Source organism: Erpetoichthys calabaricus, chromosome 16 (genome assembly GCF_900747795.2).
Source record: "Erpetoichthys calabaricus chromosome 16, fErpCal1.3, whole genome shotgun sequence".
Lineage (NCBI taxonomy): Eukaryota > Metazoa > Chordata > Cladistia > Polypteriformes > Polypteridae > Erpetoichthys > Erpetoichthys calabaricus.
In genome coordinates, this window is record NC_041409.2 from 31,694,677 (window position 1) to 31,714,041 (window position 19,365).

Sequence of the window (19,365 nt, forward strand, 5' to 3'; positions counted from 1 at the left end):
TGATCCCTTGGTTGGAACTCGCGTAAAGAGGAGTTCCTATTGTACTTCCGGGCTTGTGCTGCTTGAGCCCTGGACATATGTTCTTTTAGAAGGGGCCGTATTTTCTCCAATCTATCGTGTAACTGCATGATATGTTCTAGAATGTTGGTGGAGGGAACCGCCTACCCTTCCCAACCTTCTTTTAAGACATCTAATATGTCCCGGGGCTGGCGTCCATATAGGAGTTCAAAGGGGGAGAACCCAGTGGAGGCTTGTGGCACCTCCCGGTATGCGGAAAGCATCAGCGGTAAAAGTTGGTCCCAGTTCCTACTGTCCGTGCTGACTACCTTGCGGAGCATCTGTTTCAGGGTCTGGTTAAAACATTCCACCAAACCGTCTGTCTGGGGGTGGTACACCGACGTCCTGAGATGCTTAATGCGGAGTAACTTGGCCACCTCCCTGAACATATCCGAAGTAAAGGGCGTACCTTGGTCCGTCAGGATTTCTTTAGGTATGCCCACTCTGGAAAAAAGACCTACCAGTTCCCGTGCGATATTTTTTGAGTTGGCAGCTCTCAGGGGAACTGCTTCAGGGTATCAGGTTGCGTAATCGACCATCACCAAAATATATTTATGGCCTCGCATCGAAGGGTCCAGGGGTCCCACGAGATCGACACCGATCCGTGCAAATGGTACATCAATAAGGGGAATCGGGACGAGAGGAGCGCGGTCCCTCCTAGGTATCTGACGCAGCTGACAGACCAGGCAGGACTGACAGAAGCATCAGACCTCCTCGTTGATCCCGGGCCAGTAAAACCGGAGCTTCAATCTCCCCAGCATTTTTTCAGCCCCGAGATGGGTGCCTAAGAGGTGGGCATGTGCTAGTTCGCACACTTGCCGCCGGTAGGTCCGTGGGACTAGCAACAACTTCTGCACCTCGCTTTTGTGTTCCGCAACTCGATATAACAACTCATTGTCTAGCACAAAGTAGGGTCCCGGTTGAGTGGAATCAGCTAACAAAATGTCGTTCGCGGACACGACAGCATTCCGGGCAAACTTCAGGGAATCATCATTCCACTGTTCTCTTTTAAACGATGTCGGTGTGAATCGAAGTTGATATTCCCCACCGGCAAGCGGGTCAGGGATAGCTTCGTCTCGACCCAGAACCTCCTCTTTTGGCACTTCCAGGTTGAGGTCCATCTCTAAAAACAGCTCCCCCGGCCCGGTTGCGTCATCATCAGTCGCCGCAGAGCACAGCGTGGGAGCAGCTAGGAGGGGCCCTAGTCCATCCATAACCAGGCCGCGCTTGAGTGTCGGAGTGGCAACAGCTTTACCGCAGTTACTTTGTGATCAATCTTGTCCTAGTATAGCCGGGAAGGGAGGTTTGGGTAACACCGCTACAAACATCTCTCTAGGTTTCCCTTCCCAGGTTATGAAGCACTTTGTGGACTTGTATGTCTTGGTCACCCCGCGTATACTTGTAACCTTCGTGTTAGGTGCCCACTACTGTCACGGTAAAACATAACGGTGAGCAACAATGGTAATGTTACTCCCGGAGTCAAATAGAGCCACCACCGAGTGCCCGTTCACCAGTACCACTCCCGTATTGCGGACCGCCAGAGGATTAGACAGGGCACAGTACCTTTCACCTCTGATCCAGCTGCAGTCCATTGATTCCAGGTTGAGGGGACAGGAGTTGACGATATGCCCCACCTCGCCACACTTGAAACAGCGCGGCAGGGTGGGCAGCCTGTCCCTCGGTCTAGTTGAAGCCTCTACGGTGCAGCGGGTGGGCTCCGGGGTGGCCACCCGTCCCTGTCGGACCCCACGAGCTGGCTTCTCAGACCACCCAAGTTGTTTCACCGCCAGCTGTCTCTTGAATACCTCCAAAAGGCCGTTCATGTCCTTAAAAGGATGCCTCCGGACCTGCTGGGCGAGATAATCAGGCATGGCGTATATAAATGCCTCGCATACAACCTGTTCCACAACCTGTCAAGCCTGGTTGACATCTGGCCGTAACCAGCATCCGATTTTTACCCAGAACTCGAAGGCCTGGGCTTTTGTCAGGCCGCTGGGGTCAAACCTCCAGTGCCGCCATTCCCTCCTGCTGGCCGGAGGTCACGCTGTAGCGCTTGAAGATTTCAGCCCTAAGGAGGTCGTATTGGGTGGCTTCCTCCTCGGGGAGGTCGTGATAGGCCCGCTGTGCCGTGCCCTTCAAGTATGGGGCCAGAATGGAAGCCCACTCTTCCCGTGGCCACTGGTTGTGGCTAGCCGTCCTCTCGAAAATCCTGAGAGGGGAATGATAGGAGGAGGCAGGGGCTGTGCAGGTTCCAGACGTCTCAGTGCTTCAGCAAGTTCCGCTGTCATAGTCGCCTGTTCCAGCTCCAAAGCTTGGAGTCTGGTGGCCATGGCGTTGAGGACTGCGTTCAAGTCCTGCCCTTCTGACATCTTTTACAGGCTTTTTGTATCCTGCTGACTACGCCAGATGTAATAAATGAGACCACTCGTCACAAAGGTTTGGGTTTTTTTAGGCCCCGTATACTGTAAATAAAAGGTCTTGGCTTCCTCAAAACAAAAACAGAGAAAATACATTAGACATAGAGGGATGGTTGGAAAGACAGTATAAAGAGCCGGACCGGAAATTAGTGACGTGGAATGCTGGGAAGGCGTGGTGGTGGATGGGTAGTGGACGTCATCAGCAGGGGACCAGAGGGAAGAAAGGAACCCGGAAGTGATGATGCTTTGTTTATGTGAGATGGATCATGGCGGCGGCGCTTCGTCCTTTCTATGGAAAAAGAGAGAGAGAGGTTAGTACCCCGCCTTTGTCCCCTGGCTAGAGTTGTCGCAATGTGCATCGGTCCCTTCAGCTGCTCCCCATGCACTTGTGCGTGACAATATATACATACTGTATATATTATATATATATATATACAGTGGTGTGAAAAACTATTTGCCCCCTTCCTGATTTCTTATTCTTTTGCATGTTTGTCACACAAAATGTTTCTGATCATCAAACACATTTAACCATTAGTCAAATATAACACAAGTAATCACAAAATGCAGTTTGTAAATGGTGGTTTTTATTATTTAGGGAGAAAAAAAAATCCAAACCTACATGGCCCTGTGTGAAAAAGTAATTGCCCCCTGAACCTAATAACTGGTTGGGCCACCCTTAGCATCAATAACTGCAATCAAGCGTTTGCGGTAACTTGCAATGAGTCTTTTACAGCGCTCTGGAGGAATTTTGGCCCACTCATCTTTGCAAAATTGTTGTAATTCAGCTTTATTTGAGGGTTTTCTAGCATGAACCGCCTTTTTAAGGCCATGCCATAGCATCTCAATTGGATTCAGGTCAGGACTTTGACTAGGCCACTCCAAAGTCTTCATTTTGTTTTTCTTCAGCCATTCAGAGGTGGATTTGCTGGTGTGTTTTGGGTTATTGTCCTGTTGCAGCACCCAAGATCGCTTCAGCTTGAGTTGACGAACAGATGGCCGGACATTCTCCTTCAGGATTTTTTGGTAGACAGTAGAATTCATGGTTCCATCTATCACAGCAAGCCTTCCAGGTCCTGAAGCAGCAAAACAACCCCAGACCATCACACTACCACCACCATATTTTACTGTTGGTATGATGTTCTTTTTCTGAAATGCTGTGTTCCTTTTACGCCAGATGTAACGGGACATTTGCCTTCCAAAAAGTTCAACTTTTGACTCATCAGTCCACAAGGTATTTTCCCAAAAGTCTTGGCAGTCATTGAGATGTTTCTTAGCAAAATTGAGACGAGCCCTAATGTTCTTTTTGCTTAACAGTGGTTTGCGTCTTGGAAATCTGCCATGCAGGCTGTTTTTGCCCAGTCTCTTTCTTATGGTGGAGTCGTGAACACTGACCTTAATTGAGGCAAGTGAGGCCTGCAGTTCTTTAGACGTTGTCCTGGGGTCTTTTGTGACCTCTCGGATGAGTCGTCTCTGCGCTCTTGGGGTAATTTTGGTCGGCCGGCCACTCCTGGGAAGGTTCACCACTGTTCCATGTTTTTGCCATTTGTGGATAATGGCTCTCACTGTGGTTCGCTGGAGTCCCAAAGCTTTAGAAATGGCTTTATAACCTTTACCAGACTGATAGATCTCAATTACTTCTGTTCACATTTATTCCTGAATTTCTTTGGATCTTGGCATGATGTCTAGCTTTTGAGGTGCTTTTGGTCTACTTCTCTGTGTCAGGCAGCTCCTATTTAAGTGATTTCTTGATTGAAACAGGTGTGGCAGTAATCAGGCCTGGGGGTGGCTACGGAAATTGAACTCAGGTGTGATACACCACAGTTACGTTATTTTTTAACAAGGGGGCAATTACTTTTTCACACAGGGCCATGTAGGTTTGGATTTTTTTTCTCCCTAAATAATAAAAACCATCATTTAAAAACTGCATTTTGTGTTTACTTGTGTTATATTTGACTAATGGTTAAATGTGTTTGATGATCAGAAACATTTTGTGTGACAAACATGCAAAAGAATAAGAAATCAGGAAGGGGGCAAATAGTTTTTCACACCATATATATATATATATATTATATATATATATATTATATATATATATATATATTAGGAGGCTCTGCCCCCTGCTCGCTTTGCTCTCTAAACCCTGGCCCAGCCACTTCACGGCTCTGCTGCTCACGTATGGGTAAGCGGATGTACAATTTAAACAGATTGTTATTTTCATGGGAACTGTTACATGTGGATAATATAACTAACTATTTTACATTACAGCGAGTAATTAACTAAAATAGTCAAACGTAATAAACTGAAAGAAAACATATATTCTTTTGCTTCTTCGCCTTCTTTAAATTGAATCATATTCTGACCTGGTAAATGAATTGGTAATAATTCAACAGAATTCTATTAAATACCACCCACTTTCCATTGCACTGACGTACCGAGTATCTAAATATGCTTGAACTTCATCCTGAGACTGTTCTTTCGATAAAGTTACGCGTACTCTATCGTGCCCTTTATGAATGTACTTGTAGACATACTTAATAATTGCTCTCTATGTCAATACACGGTGGTGTAACTCTGGACATGTTAACGTCAAAATCTCCACTTGCTGCAGGGACATCGAACTGTTGGCCGTAAGTTTGCGTCCCTATTACTTGCCCAGAGAGTTTGGACACGTCATTGTTGTTATTGTATACATTCCTCCTCGGGCGGACGTGGAGTCAGCGAGTGACATCATTCATTCTGCTGTTGCTGTTACAAACGCAGCACCCTGAGGCGCTTGTGCTAATCGCTGGAGACTTTAACCATGTGACGCTGGACAAAACATTACCTGCATTCTCCCAGTATGTGGACTGTAACACCCGGGGAAATAAGACTATTGATTTACTGTATGCAAACGTTAAAGACGCATACAGCGCCACCCCGCTGCCTGCGCTTGGGAAAGCAGATCATAACCTGGTTCTGCTTCAGCCTCACTATAAACCAAAAGTGAGAGTCCTACCTGTAACCACACGATCATTCAGGAAGTGGACCCCGGAGGCTGAGAATACTCTGAGAGAATGTTTTGGAACTACAGACTGGGATATCCTGCAGGGATCTCATAGTGAGAACATTGATGAAGTTGTTGACTGCACTACTGACTACATCAACTTCTGTATGGACATTGTAGTTCCAGTAAGAACTGTACGCTGCTATGCTAACAAGCCATGGATTACAAGTGACATCAAGGGCCTTTTGAACCAGAAGAAAAGGGCTTTTAAAGACGGTGATCAGCATGAGCTCAAGCGCGTGCAGAAGGAACTCCGAGTCCAGCTCAGGGCGGCGAAGGAGCAGTACAGGAGAAAGCTGGAGCAGAAGTTGCAGAATAACAGCATGAAGGAAGTGTGGGATGGGATGAAGATCATCACTGGCTGCAGCTCGAAGCGGGGTACCACCATCGAGAGAGACGTGAAGAGAGCAAACCAAATGAACAACTTCTTTAACAAGTTTGACCACCCTAACCCACTCTCACTCTCACCTCGGAGTACTGCACCCTCCACACATCCTTCTGCTGATACCAGCATAGGAGAGACATCCCCATCCATAATTACAACAGCGCAGGTGAGCAGAGAGCTGAGGAGACTTAGTGCCAGCAAAGCAGCGGGTCCAGATGGAGTATCACCAGGACTGCTGAAGGTCTGTGCATCGGAGCTGGGGGGTCCTCTACAGCGCATCTTCAACCTGAGCCTGGAACAGGGGAGAGTCCCGAGGCTTTGGAAAACATCTTGTATCACCCCAGTCCCAAAGGTATCACATCCTAGTGAGCTGAATGACTTTCGGCCTGTTGCTCTGACATCACATGTGATGAAGACCATGGAGAGGCTGCTGCTTCACCACCTTAGGCCACAGGTTCAACACGTCCTTGAAGGTGGGAGCGGAGGATGCCATCATTTGTATGCTACACCGATCCCTCTCTTACTTGGACAGTGCTGTAAGAATTATGTTTCTAGACTTCTCTAGCGCCTTCAACACAATCCAACATCTGCTCCTTAGGGACAAGCTGACAGAGATGGGATTAGATTCATACCTAGCATGGATCGTGGACTATCTTAAAGACAGACCTCAGTATATGCGTCTTGGGAGCTGCACGTCTGACATTGTGGTCAGCAACACAGGAGCGCCACAAGGGACTGTACTTTCTCCGGTCCTGTTCAGCCTATATACATCGGACTTCCAATACAACTCGGAGTCCTGCCATGTGCAAAAGTTCACTGATGACACTGCTATCGTGGGCTGCATCAGGAATGGGCTGGAGGATGAGTATAGGGACCTAATCAATGACTTTGTTAAATGGTGCGACTCAAACCACCTACAACTGAACACCAGTAAAACCAAGGAGTTGGTGGTGGATTTTAGGAGGCCCAGACCCCTCATAGACCCCGTGATCATCAAAGGTGACTGTGTTCAGATGGTGTAGACCTATAAATATCTGGGAGTGCAGCTGGATGATAAATTAGACTGGACTGCCAATACTGATGCGCTGCGCAAGAAAGGACAGAACCGACTATACTACCTTAGAAGGCTGGCATCCTTCAACATCTGCAATAAGATGCTGCAGATGTTCTATCAGACAGTTGTGGCGAGCGCCCTCTTCTACGCGGTGGTGTGCTGGGGAGGCAGCATTAAGAGGAAAAACGCCTCACGCCTGGACAAACTGGTGAGGAAGGCAAGCTCTATTGTTGACATGGAGCTGGACAGTTTAACATCTGTGGCAGAGCGAAGGGCGCTCAGTAGGCTCCTATCAATTATGGAGAATCCACTGCATCCACTAAATAGTATCATCTCCAGACAGAGGAGCAGCTTCAGCGACAGACTGCTGTCACTGTCCTGCTCCACTGACAGATTGAGGAGATCGTTCCTCCCCCAAATTATGCGACTCTTCAATTCCACCCGGGGGTATAAACGTTAACATTTAACATTATACAAAGTTATTGCCTGTTTTTCACCTGCATTATTATCATTCTTTAATTTAATATTATTTATTGTATCATTATGCTGCTGCTGGAGAATGTGAATTTCCCATTGGGATTAATAAAGTATCTATCTATCTATCTATCTATCTATCTATCTATCTATCTATCTATCTATCTATCTATCTATCTATCTATCTATCTATCTATCTATCTATCTATCTATCTATCTATCTATTCATAACCAATGCACAATACTCGACATTAATATGACCATGGAATCGTTTGAGCAAATACGGGTTATACAGTACAATCATTGAATTATCGATCATCACAATTTTAACAACTTTCTTTCCATGATAAGTGTGTTGTTCGTGATGATAATCTCTTCATCAATAATCAGGAAAGCCAGCCTTAGTCATATCTGTTGAATTAACGAAAGCTTTAGGAAATTTCTTCAAGCACTTTTTTTCTTTTCAGCTCCAACATACTGAATGTTTTAAATAAGGTCTGTGAGACATATGTTTAATGACTTTGTACCATAATTCAGGATAAGTTTCTCTGTTTGGAATTTCAGCACAGACAAAACAATCTACATCATCAGTAGGTAATAATTTATGTTGCAAAGTAACCAATAAATGCATGTGAGGGTTTTGCAGATAAATTTTGTGTAAAGTGTGATACTCTTGGATGTATGGATTTGTATCCATTATTGGCTGTAGAATTTCTAATACATCCGATTGTTTAACTCTTTTGATTCTATTTTGCATCGCTTCTCCATGATCATAAATATAAACCTGACCGAACTGTGTTTTTTTCGAAATCAAACTTGCAGTAGCTTTAATTATTGTAGGACCACAGATTCTCATAACTTATGGTCCAGAATTGGGTAAATCTACGTTTTGAGCATTGAATGATGCGCTGTGGGATGTTGATGTAATCAGTCGAGAGGTAGAGGTTGCTATGAAGAAAGGTGTGGCAGAGGAAAGAAAGAGCGAGAAGGAGAGGAGTGAATAAAGTTAAGGAAGAACTGACTAGATTGCGTGGTCCATTTATTTCAGCAATATATAACATATTGGCAATGAGGTGGTCAACTTTTGGACTCTCGCCCCTTCCTGCATTTCTCGAAACTCAGAGTGAGCCTGCAATACCATTTAATTCTTGGATTAAGATGTTTGAGAACTATGTGCTAGCTCTTACTGACACGCCGCTATCGGATAAACGTAAACGTGCCCTATTGATTCATTGCCTATGGACTGAAGCTCAGCGTATTTTCTACACTCTTGCTGTTATTGATGATACATTCACTGCTGCCCTTGCTGCACTAAAAGACTTTTTAATTCCAAAAGTGAACGTTGTGGCTGAAAGAAGTATGTTTTGCCAAAGAGCTCGACTTATGTCATTCAACTACAGTATTGAGTATAAACCTGGGCATGAAAATATCACTGCTGACTGCTTATCACTCTTGCCACTATCTGAGACAGTATCAGAACAAGACCCTGACATGGAATTTGTTGCGCTGGTGTCTGTTGACTTTGCTGCAGTGATTGCAGAGCAGTTTCAAAGTGCTTGTGCCTCTTGCCCTATTCTACAAAAGGTCAAGACTAATATTACTAAAGGATGTAAAGGACTAAAGGACTTGAATCTGATGTTATTCCATATTTTAGAATTCAGACAGAGTTGGCTGTACAAAATGAACTTATTATTCGTGGCACTCATCGGGGTCATTGTTCCATCAGAATTATAGTCTAAGATGATTCAGCTAGCACATTCTATCCATCAAGGGATTGTACGAATGAAACAGAGACTCAGGGATTTATATTGGTGGCCTGGCATGGACTCCCAAGTGGAAGATGCTATCAAATCATGTACAACTTGCATACAGCACAATAAAACTGCTAAGACAAATACAGCTCCATTACAACCAGTGCCTATCCCAAATACAGCTTGGAACAAACTTGCCATTGATATTGTGTGGCCATTCCAAACTGCACCATATGGCTATCGCTATGCAATTACACTTATTGACTACTTCAGTAAGTGGCCAGAGGTTTTCTGCTGTGACTTCGGAAACCATTATACATTTTTTTGTGCACTGTTTTCAGTAGGGAAGGGAATCCACTGGAAATTGTTACTGACAATGGATCTCAGTTTACGTCTTCTGAATTGGAAGCATTTCTTAGTGATAGGGATATCATATATGCTCGCAGTTCTGTTTGCTATCCACAAGCAAATGGTGAGATAGAGCGTTTTAACAGGGTATTAAAGGACTGTTTGTAAATGGCAAATATTGAAGGAAAGCCTTGGAAGTCATTTGTGACTGATTTTTTACAGACATATCGTGCTACTGCACATGCAGTAACACAAAAGTCACCTGCTGAACTCATGGTTCATGAACTTACGTGGTCGCCCAATGATAACTAAATTAAACATTAGAGACCTGCTTCCAACTTTGCCTTTGAAGCAACATACTACAGGGTGCACACAAAGTCCGTATACCCCTATCTTTAGGAGCATTTACAGGAATAACCATAACAATTTGGTTCCTGTGGACATCAGCCCAAGTCTTCCCGGTATTTCGAGGTGTGTTTCCGACATCCCGTCTGGTGCTGCCACCTGCTGCCGCTCAAGAAATCGCAACAACATGGCGGTTGTTCCAAGACGAAGCGATGGGTGACACAAGTCAGGAAGCTTGTGATCTGATGCTGCACCAATTTCCAACAAATGCTGAGAAAGAAACAGTTATGTTCTCTGACGAGTGCGTGATTTATCGCAGCTCCCTCAATCAAAACGTGTTTTTCTGGGGAAAACAAAATCCACATTTCTTTGAAGAAATTGAGCATTGCCCACCACATGTGATGATCTGGGCCGGAATGACAGCACAGCATTTGTTTGGCCCTTATTTTTTTGACGGTTCTGTTAACCAAATCAGTTATCTGGAAATGCTGAATGGCTGGCTCATCCCGCAACTGAGAAACCAGGGCGTCCTTGACAGTGTTTGGTTTCAACAAGACGGGGCACATGCCCATTTCGCAATCACCGTGCGTGATCACCTAAACAATGTTTTTGGGAATCGTTGGATCGGACGAGGATCAAACAACAATCCTGCTCCTCTTCCGTGGCCTCCAAGAAGCCCTGATCTCACAACTCCAGATAATGCACTCTGGGGGTTTATCAAAGAAGACATGCAGAAGCGCTGTTATTCATCGAACGATGAACTGAAACATGCGGTTCGTGCAGCATTCCAGAAAGTCACCCCGCAAATGTTGCAGAACATGAGCAGGAGAACCTGGCGGTGCATTCGGCTATGCAGAGATCATGGAGGGACCCATACAGATGTTTTGGATTTTTAAGAGGTAACCTTTAGCTTTCAAAATCCTCTCAAAGATAGGGGTATATGGACTTTGTGCGCACCCTGTAGTGTGGCACAGCATGTACAACGGAAACAAGAACAAATGAAAAAATACACAGATTTGTGTTGCAGAGCAAAATCACCTTCTTTCACTTGTGGGAGTTTTGTGCGTATTAGGAAGCCAGGCATAGTCCAAAAGGATAACTCCAAATTCAGTCAACCTTACCAGTTAATTGCTCAGAAAGGCCCTACCACATACAGTACCTGTTGTCAGATGGCAAGATCTGGAATGCAGTTCACCTCGCCCCAGCTACAGCACCACAGTCCAGTCTGTCTTCAGACACACAACCAGAGGATTCATACGTCCCAACCCATCCAATTCAGTCAACTGCTATTTCTACTGCTACACCTGGTCAATCTTCTTCAAATACACGGAGAAGCAGAGTACGACAGGCTCCAATGTGGACAAAGGACTATGTCAGATAAAGGTTTACAGCATTTGGAAGCTACATATGTTACCTTTACAGTTATAAAGGAATGGAATAGTTGAATTGGTTGGATATTTTAATGTTGAAAATTAGAGATTACAGTTTTCTCTTTATTGTAATGTTTTAATATTATTGATGATTGTTCCCTTTTGTTGTTGTTTTTTTTTCCTCAAAAGGGGGTATATGTGGGATATTGATGTAATCAGTCAAGAGGTAGAGGTCACTCTGAGGAAAGGTGTGGAGGAGGAAAGAAAGAGCGGGAAGGAGAGGAGTGAGTAAGGTTAAGGAAGAACTGACTAGATTGCTTGGTCCATTTATTTCAGCAATATATAACATGCGCATGCAAACAGATCATTGTAGATTCAGATATTTTCCCTTAAGTGTTTGTGAATTTCACTTAAACGAAACAACAAATCTTTTAATTCTCGCAGATATGCTTCCTCATTGGGAAGAAACACTACTTATTCCTGATGGAAACACGAATTAGACGATCTACAAGTCTCCGACTTAAACTTTAAGGCCAAACAATATCTACATACTTCTATCATATCACCTATGTCCATTGTAACAAGAATGACTATAAGACATTTCGAAGGTTTGGGGCAGCCACCCGTATAATTTTTCCCAGCTGCAAAACTGATTCAATATGACAGACATGTTCACACGACTGAGTCCAAAACAGAACTGCTTTAGTATCATCAAGATGGCTGCTTTGAAGGCCAGTAAGGGAAGTGATGTCAACAGGACCGGAACCAGAAGTGACGTTGTTGGCTGCCCCAGAGCTGGGCGGGATTTCTCTAGAATGGTCTGCAAGAGATCGAGAGAGAGAATTAGTACACTTCGCCACCCCCTGGTCCGGTGTGGAATTACATGTACTCAAGCCCTTTAGTTGTCTCCTAAACACGCGTGTGTTACACTATAAATTTGATCTCTTTCCACTGTTCCGTTATGTCACCAAGTAATAATTTCCGTTTCTTAGCGGTATTACGATCTTTACTATCAGTTTTTTGAGACTTTTGATTTTTACTACTTTCATAATCTCTAACATGCTCTGCATGTGTATTGCTCCAACGTTTTTGCTGTGTAATTGATCGACATTTTTGCCATTAATTCGTCTGACATCATCGTTTCTCGGTGCTAGGATTGCCCATTTACTCATTTTTTCTGTTGATAACCCTTTGTGATGAAATTCTTCAATAAGATTTGAAGATAATACATCTTCTTTAATTTGGAACTTAAAGTGAGGAAAACGTCAACATTTATAAGAGCTGAGAGAGCAGGGACTTTGACAAAAGCATTCACACAAATGAGGTGAGAGTACCGTGTGTGTGGTTGAATATGGTTGAGAAGAGGGTGTGACTTGAAAAAATCTCAAGGCAAAAGTCTTGCGGGATTTGAAAAAATCTTTTCCAAAAAGTCTCTTGTCTTATCGAAATATATATATAATGAATTCAGAAACTCACTAGAGCCATTACAATATTTGGGTTACAACTCAGCCACAACCCCATTTAATAATAACCTGTCTAGCAAAGTAAATCAGAGGCCTGTAGGACACAAAACAAAGCAAAGAAACTTGCATTCTTTGCATGTCTCACAATCAATTTCACAGTGAACTCTGTCTCAATGTGTCGCTCTGGTCAAAAGACAACCTCCATCTCTGGGCTCTCCATTTAAATTGTCCCGCTTCCGGAAGAGGTGGCACATCTGATGCTGAATGGAGAGCAGCAGTGCTGTCTCTTACCTGCTGGTGGTATTACTTAGCTTACTTAGTCTTCTAGAAGGTCCCTATGTATGCTTGTGTGACAATATGAATTTACACTATATGAATTTTTTAAATGAATAATTCATTAAACGTATCTGCTGCTTATCAGTACATTATTTCTATTATGGGATTTGCTTTAGTTGAACTATTGGCCGAATTATCTATTATATAGTTCCTTATCTATCTATCTATCTATCTATCTATCTATCTATCTATCTATCTATCTATCTATCTATCTATCTATCTATCTATCTATCTATCTATCTATCTATCTATCTATTCAGAATCCAGACACTCATCAAAGGCTATATTTTCCATAAGGCACATCATATATTAAAAGTATCAACTTCCTTTTAATATATGATATGTCTTATGGAAAATATAGCCTTTGATGAGTGTCTGGATTCTGAATGGAGGTATTTTTGACCATTCTTCCATACAAAATCTCTCTAGTTCAGTTAAATTTGATGGCTGCTGAGCATGGACAGCCTACTTCAAATCATCCCATAGATTGTCGATGATATTCAAGTCAGGGGACTGTGACGGCCATTCCAGAACATTGTACTTCTCCCTCTGCATGAATGCCTTTGTAGATTTCAAACTGTGTTTTGGGTCATTGTCTTGTTGGAATATCCAACCCCTGCGTAACTTCAAATTTGTGACTGATGCTTGAACATTATCCTGAAGATTTGTTGATATTGGGTTGAATTCATCCGACCCTCGACTTTAACAAGGGCCCCAGTCCCTGAACTAGCCACACAGCCCCACAGCATGATGGAACCTCCACCAAATTTGATAGTAGATAGTAGGTGTTTTTCTTGGAATGCGGTGTTCTTCTTCTGCCATGCAAAGCGCTTTTTGTTATGACCAAATAACTCAATTATTGTCTCATCAGTCCAAAGCACTTTGTTCCAAAATGAATCTGGCTTGTCTAAATGAGCATTTGCATACAACAAGTGACTCTGTTTGTGGCGTGAGTGCAGGGCTTCTTTCTCATCACCCTGTCATACAGATGTTCTTTGTGCAAATTACGCTGAATTGTGGAACGATGTACAGATACACCATCTGCAGCAAGATGTGCTTGCAGGTCTTTGGAGGTGATCTGTGGGTTGTATGTAACCATTCTCATAATCCTGCGCATATGCCACTTCTGTATTTTTCTTGGCCTGCCAGACCTGCTGGGTTTAACAGCAACTGTGCCTGTGGCCTTCCATTTCCCAATTCCATTCCTTACAGTTGAAACTGACAGTTTAAACCTCTGAGATAGCTTTTTGTAGCCTTCCCCTAAACCATGAGACTGAACAATCTTTGTTTTCAGATCTTTTGAGAGTTGCTTTGAGGATCCCATGCTGTCACTCTTCAGAGGAGAGTCAAAGGGAAGCACAACTTGCAATTGACCACCTTAAATACCTTTATATCTCATGAGTGGACACACCTGTCTATGAAGTTCAAGGCTTAACAAGCTAATCCAACCAATTTGGTGTTGCAAGTAATCAGCATTGAGCAGTGACAGGCATTCAAATCAGCAAAATGACAAGGGGACCCAAATTTTTGCACAGCCAGTTTTTCACATTTGATTGAATTTCATACAACTAAATACTGCTTCACTAAAAATCTTTGTTTGGAAAACACCGCAGTACTCAGATGTTCCTAGGAAATGAAAGACATACCGCTGTTATCTTTTTTGTTGAAAGTAGAGTAAATTATTATGCAGGCTGAGAGGGGTTCCCAAACTTTTTCATATGAATCTATCTATCTATCTATCTATCTATCTATCTATCTATCTATCTATCTATCTATCTATCTATCTATCTATCTATCTATCTATCTATCTATCTATCTATCTATCTATCTATCTATCTATCTATCTATTTCTTGTTCAGAGTTTGGCCCAGCAATCTCTCAAATCAAGGAATTGTGGTAAATCAATTAAACGAATGAGCAGTGGTTACTGACATCAGATAAGGATGAACGTCTATATATGAAACTTTTGATTTTAATTCATTTGTCAGTCAGAAAGCCATTCCTACCTCAGATGAAACTCGTTTTTGAATTCATTCGCACGTTCTGCCATCAGAAATACTGCACAGTGTAAAAATTTACTTCAAAAGACATTTAAAAAATATTTTGTGTCACATTTTTTCACACATACAGTGGATCCTTTTTTAATTAATGGAGAGCAGACAAAGTTGCAATACTTATACATCAAAGAGGAAAGATTTCTTCATGGCCAGTGTTGCATGTTTATCATTTATAAGCAACAACTAAAGAATTTAAATAAGCAAACTCTTAAATATATAGCCCTCTGCATATCATGTAAATATATATGTTATGTTCATTAAGAAGTGAACAAACTTCATTGTTTATGTCAGAATAAACACTGCAGTGACAATAATGGCACAAACTGGACAACTGTTTTCACATCAATGGCACGTCATGCTGAATCTGCAGCAGTGTCTTGGCAAGACTGACACCGATCGGGGCACAACTCTTATTTTAAGCCTTGCAATTCAAATCTTAGCTGCAGTCGATCTGTGGATTAGCTCTTGAAGAGCAGGGCAAGGAGTGGGGAACCAATTCCTCAGTCACTAAAACGCCAAAATGTGATGACTGTCATTTTGAGCTCAACACTTTTCCTCTTCACCATGGTTATCCTATCAGATAACTGAAAATGGATACAATTAATATATTAAAGGGAAATCAAACATATTAAAGACTGACCCGTGCAGCCAAGTACGTTTTTTTATATACAAAACCTGTAAATTAAATTATTAAAAAATTACTATTATGATGATGGTGATTACCTTCTATACATACAATATAAAATTTTAAGATTTGTCCATCTGTCATGTGATTCCTTGCAAACCTGTGGGGCTAGAACCTTGAGCTTGGTCTTTTGCTTGAAAGCTTATGACCTGATACATTCTGGTAAATCAAAAAATCTGAGATAGTGGAAAACTTGGCAAACTGACCTGCACTCGTGGGTTTCTTACAGCCAAGTGATTGGCAAACAAAATGACATGGCAGAAAGAAAAAGAAGAACAGAGACACCTGCTGAGCATCAAGCAAATCACAAAGGCCAATAACGTAACAAAGAACATTATAATAGGAAGAAAAGAAGAAGATGAAGAAGAGCAGCACCATCAGGATGAAAAATGCAAGAATGACAAAGATGGTGAAATGCATGCATTGGTGCATAACTTCTGGGTCTAGAATAATGAGCGTCAACCGCAAGACTAACCTTAATCTTAGTCTTTTGCTCAAAGGCTTATGACCCGATACATTCTGGAAAGTCAAAAAATTCAAGATAGCACCAAACTTGGCAAAATGGAGAACAATGATGTGACAAAAAACACAAGAAGAAGAAGAAGAAGATCACCATCTGCTGAGTGTCAAGTGTGGGGCACAGAATACAAGAATGACAAAGATGGGGAAATGTATGCGACCAGTGGTCCACATGTTTCACTAGAATATCATAACATTCTTAAACTCAAAAAATCCAATGCAGGTTTAGGGAGTCCTTAAGTCTATCTTACCAGCACTGGGTACAAAGCAAGAACCATTTCAGGTCAATGTGAAAATATATCACAGGACCCATAATAATAATATTATTATTACATAACTTTATCAAAGCCACTTAATCCAGTTCAGGAACACTGAGTCCTCGTACACTGGGTACAGAACTGAAAACAGCTCAGAAAAGTCTATCAAAAGGTCGACTATATTATTAGTACTATTAATATTATTCTTCACTTAGTTTATAAAAAGAAAGTCAGAACTGAGAACGGGCCATCATGACTAAAGGATAACCCAACCCTTTCTTTTTTGTAACCCAGCATCTTTAGAGAGAGTCGACAGTTTGAATCTGTCTGCCCTCTCAGTTTAAAGGGTATTTTGGTGGTGTAGTGGTTAGCGCTGCTGCCTTGTAGCTTCAGGTGTAACTGGAAGAACAAAAGAAATAGTTGGAAAGAATTCAGCTGAACAAGCAAATGCTGCCTGACTAGACTGCAGATGCCAAGCAACCACTTGCAGGTTAAAAAACAGATGGATCCAAAAATATATGCTTTCAGGTTAACTGGCAGCTCGCAACTTGTGATTGAGTTCTGGGTGCGGGTATGACAGTGCCCAATGATGGGCTGGTTTATGTCCCATTTCTCCACCTTTATTTGAACTACACAACTGGAGGATTTAGGAGAACCGAATCGTTCATCATGCCTTGAGCTACTGTATTTCTGCCCACTGCTCAATAATATAAAATATGTATACCACTCTTTGAATTTTTCATGAGCATAAGATAGATAGATGGCAGTGACCACTAGAGCAATATTCATTCTTCACTTGTCCATATTGCAGGATTGCTCAAAAATTTGAAACCTTTTCACTTAACCACGCCCCCTTCAGCCAAACACCTCAATTATCTAAAGTCCTTTATTTTCATGGAATCTGACGGCAGATTAATTGATCATAACGAGCTGAGCGCTTTCCTTACGCACCCCGAGCAGCGCTCTTCTGGCATTTCGCAACTGGCAGGCAGTAACCTTCCATTCCATTCCTCTCCTCCCTCCTCTTTGTTTTCAAATGAATGCTCAGCAAACTCGGAACAAAAAAGTGAATTGAAAGCCCTGCAGAGCAGCAGTTTTCCGGTTGCCTTGGTAACCGCTTTCCGGCTCTCGCGAGACTCCGGCGGGTTGCTGGAATTGCAGTGACCTCATCCTTCCTGCAGCTGCAGCAGCAGCGCGAGGCGGAGCTGCAACTTTGGAGCAAACTTCCAAGTTGTGGCCGCAGCGAGTCAGCCTCCGAGCGACTTGGTTTTTGCGGTGGATCGAGGCGGCGGGGGCTCGGGGAGGAGGAGGCACAAGAAGAACAAGAAGAAAGAAGGGGAGGTGGGCGACGCGAGGCTGAAGTGCGCAGGGACAAGACGGCCACTTTGCAACTTGCGTGGCGTGCGCTTTCGGACGTTGGGATTGCTTTCTGCACGCGTTCACCAGGGATCCGGGAGAGAAGCAAGGTGAGTGTGAGCTTGGAGTGCATCGCAGGGGACGAGAACGAAAGCTCGAGCTCGTCTGTGTGTGGCTGCGGAATTCGAGATGGAGGGTGGGGGGAGAAGCAAGCTGGTGGGCATCCACCTGAAAGACAGGCGGGACTGGGAAACAAAGTTCTCACAGCCAGGGTGCGACGAGCAATATATAGGTTTCTATCTCACAATAAACTATCCCATCTTATTTTCTTTCTTTCTTGCACCTCAATGCCCATCTTGGTAAAACTGGACAGCCATTGAGAGTTATATAAGTGAGGAGAAGAATACATTTGTTCTCACGTTCGCCTCCGTCCGTTTCCTTAAAAAAAAAAAGAGCATACTGGCGATCTCGAGTGTTTTCCATGCAACCTGTCGTTGCACTTTCCAGGCTGCGAGATTCTGTCAGCGAATACTACGACATCCAGTTAAGGATTCAGACTGCAAATCGGAATCCTCGTGCAGTGTATTGTTTGTGTCTACCCCCTGCCCGCCCCGCCCACCAGTTCTTCACCTGTACTTGTCTGTGTCGCAGATCGGCGCCACTCACTCAACATTTGTACCAGTCGTTGGTGAATCTACACTATGATGAATCTTGAAGCAGCAGAAAGTTGCTGTTAAAACTCATTAAGACCCTCAACCCAGGCCATGCGCTCATCCCCACATTAATACGCTTCCCTTTAGCCCCCATTAGACCCAATGTTGTCGATCAAGCGCCGGCAACAAAGGAACGAGGCAAGGTGCATTGTTGAAAAGGTGAGCACAGGAGAAATCGGCAATCCCACATTATATAACCTTTTCTGTGTGGGTTGGTACTCGCCTACAGCTCTCGCTCAAAAAGAGTGTGACCAGATCTTGAATGAATATTAAAGTAATTGCTTATTCTTTAAAATTATGTGCTTACTTATTTCTGAAAATGATCCCTGAATCCTTTAGGTGTAAAACACGTACAGTATGTTATCAGAACTGATAGAATGTTGAGTCTTCTTTGAGCTATCAATGGTGACACCTTCTCATTTAAAGATGTGTTAGTACTGAGTGGGGCACTGAAGATTTGAAGTGCAGGAATTAGAAGTCCAAATTCTTCTCAATAGGCCTGTACATTTTCATCTCGCTAGCTTTTCTCCCCATGAGTGTTTGTAATTTGTTAAGTCAGTGTATGACTTGGAGATCTGCAAAGCTGGTAAATTGGGTGTCTCTATTCTTATTTTTATAACACCGTAAATTGGGTGTCTCTATTCTTATTTTTATAACACCTCATATGGAATTCATATGTCTTATAAACCACCAGAAGACAAACTAAAGACAAGAAGTTGGCTTAGCGTAGTAACT

At 43.0% G+C, this 19,365-nt stretch overlaps 1 protein-coding gene across 7 annotated transcripts in view; it reads left to right on the forward strand.

The window, feature by feature from the left end:
* The first annotated feature begins 17,742 nt into the window (after positions 1–17,742).
* The window catches only part of sipa1l1 (signal-induced proliferation-associated 1 like 1), a 309,330-nt gene continuing 307,707 nt past the window's right edge, over positions 17,743–19,365 (forward strand). For 4 of the 7 annotated variants that reach the window (XM_028822023.2, XM_028822027.2, XM_028822028.2 and 1 more), the window contains exon 1: positions 17,744–18,027. The gene's annotated coding sequence lies outside the window, so the exon portion shown is untranslated. Of the gene's footprint in view, positions 18,028–19,365 lie in introns of all 7 variants that reach the window. The other 3 variants (XM_051920056.1, XM_051920059.1, XM_051920058.1) reach the window with 1 other exon arrangement.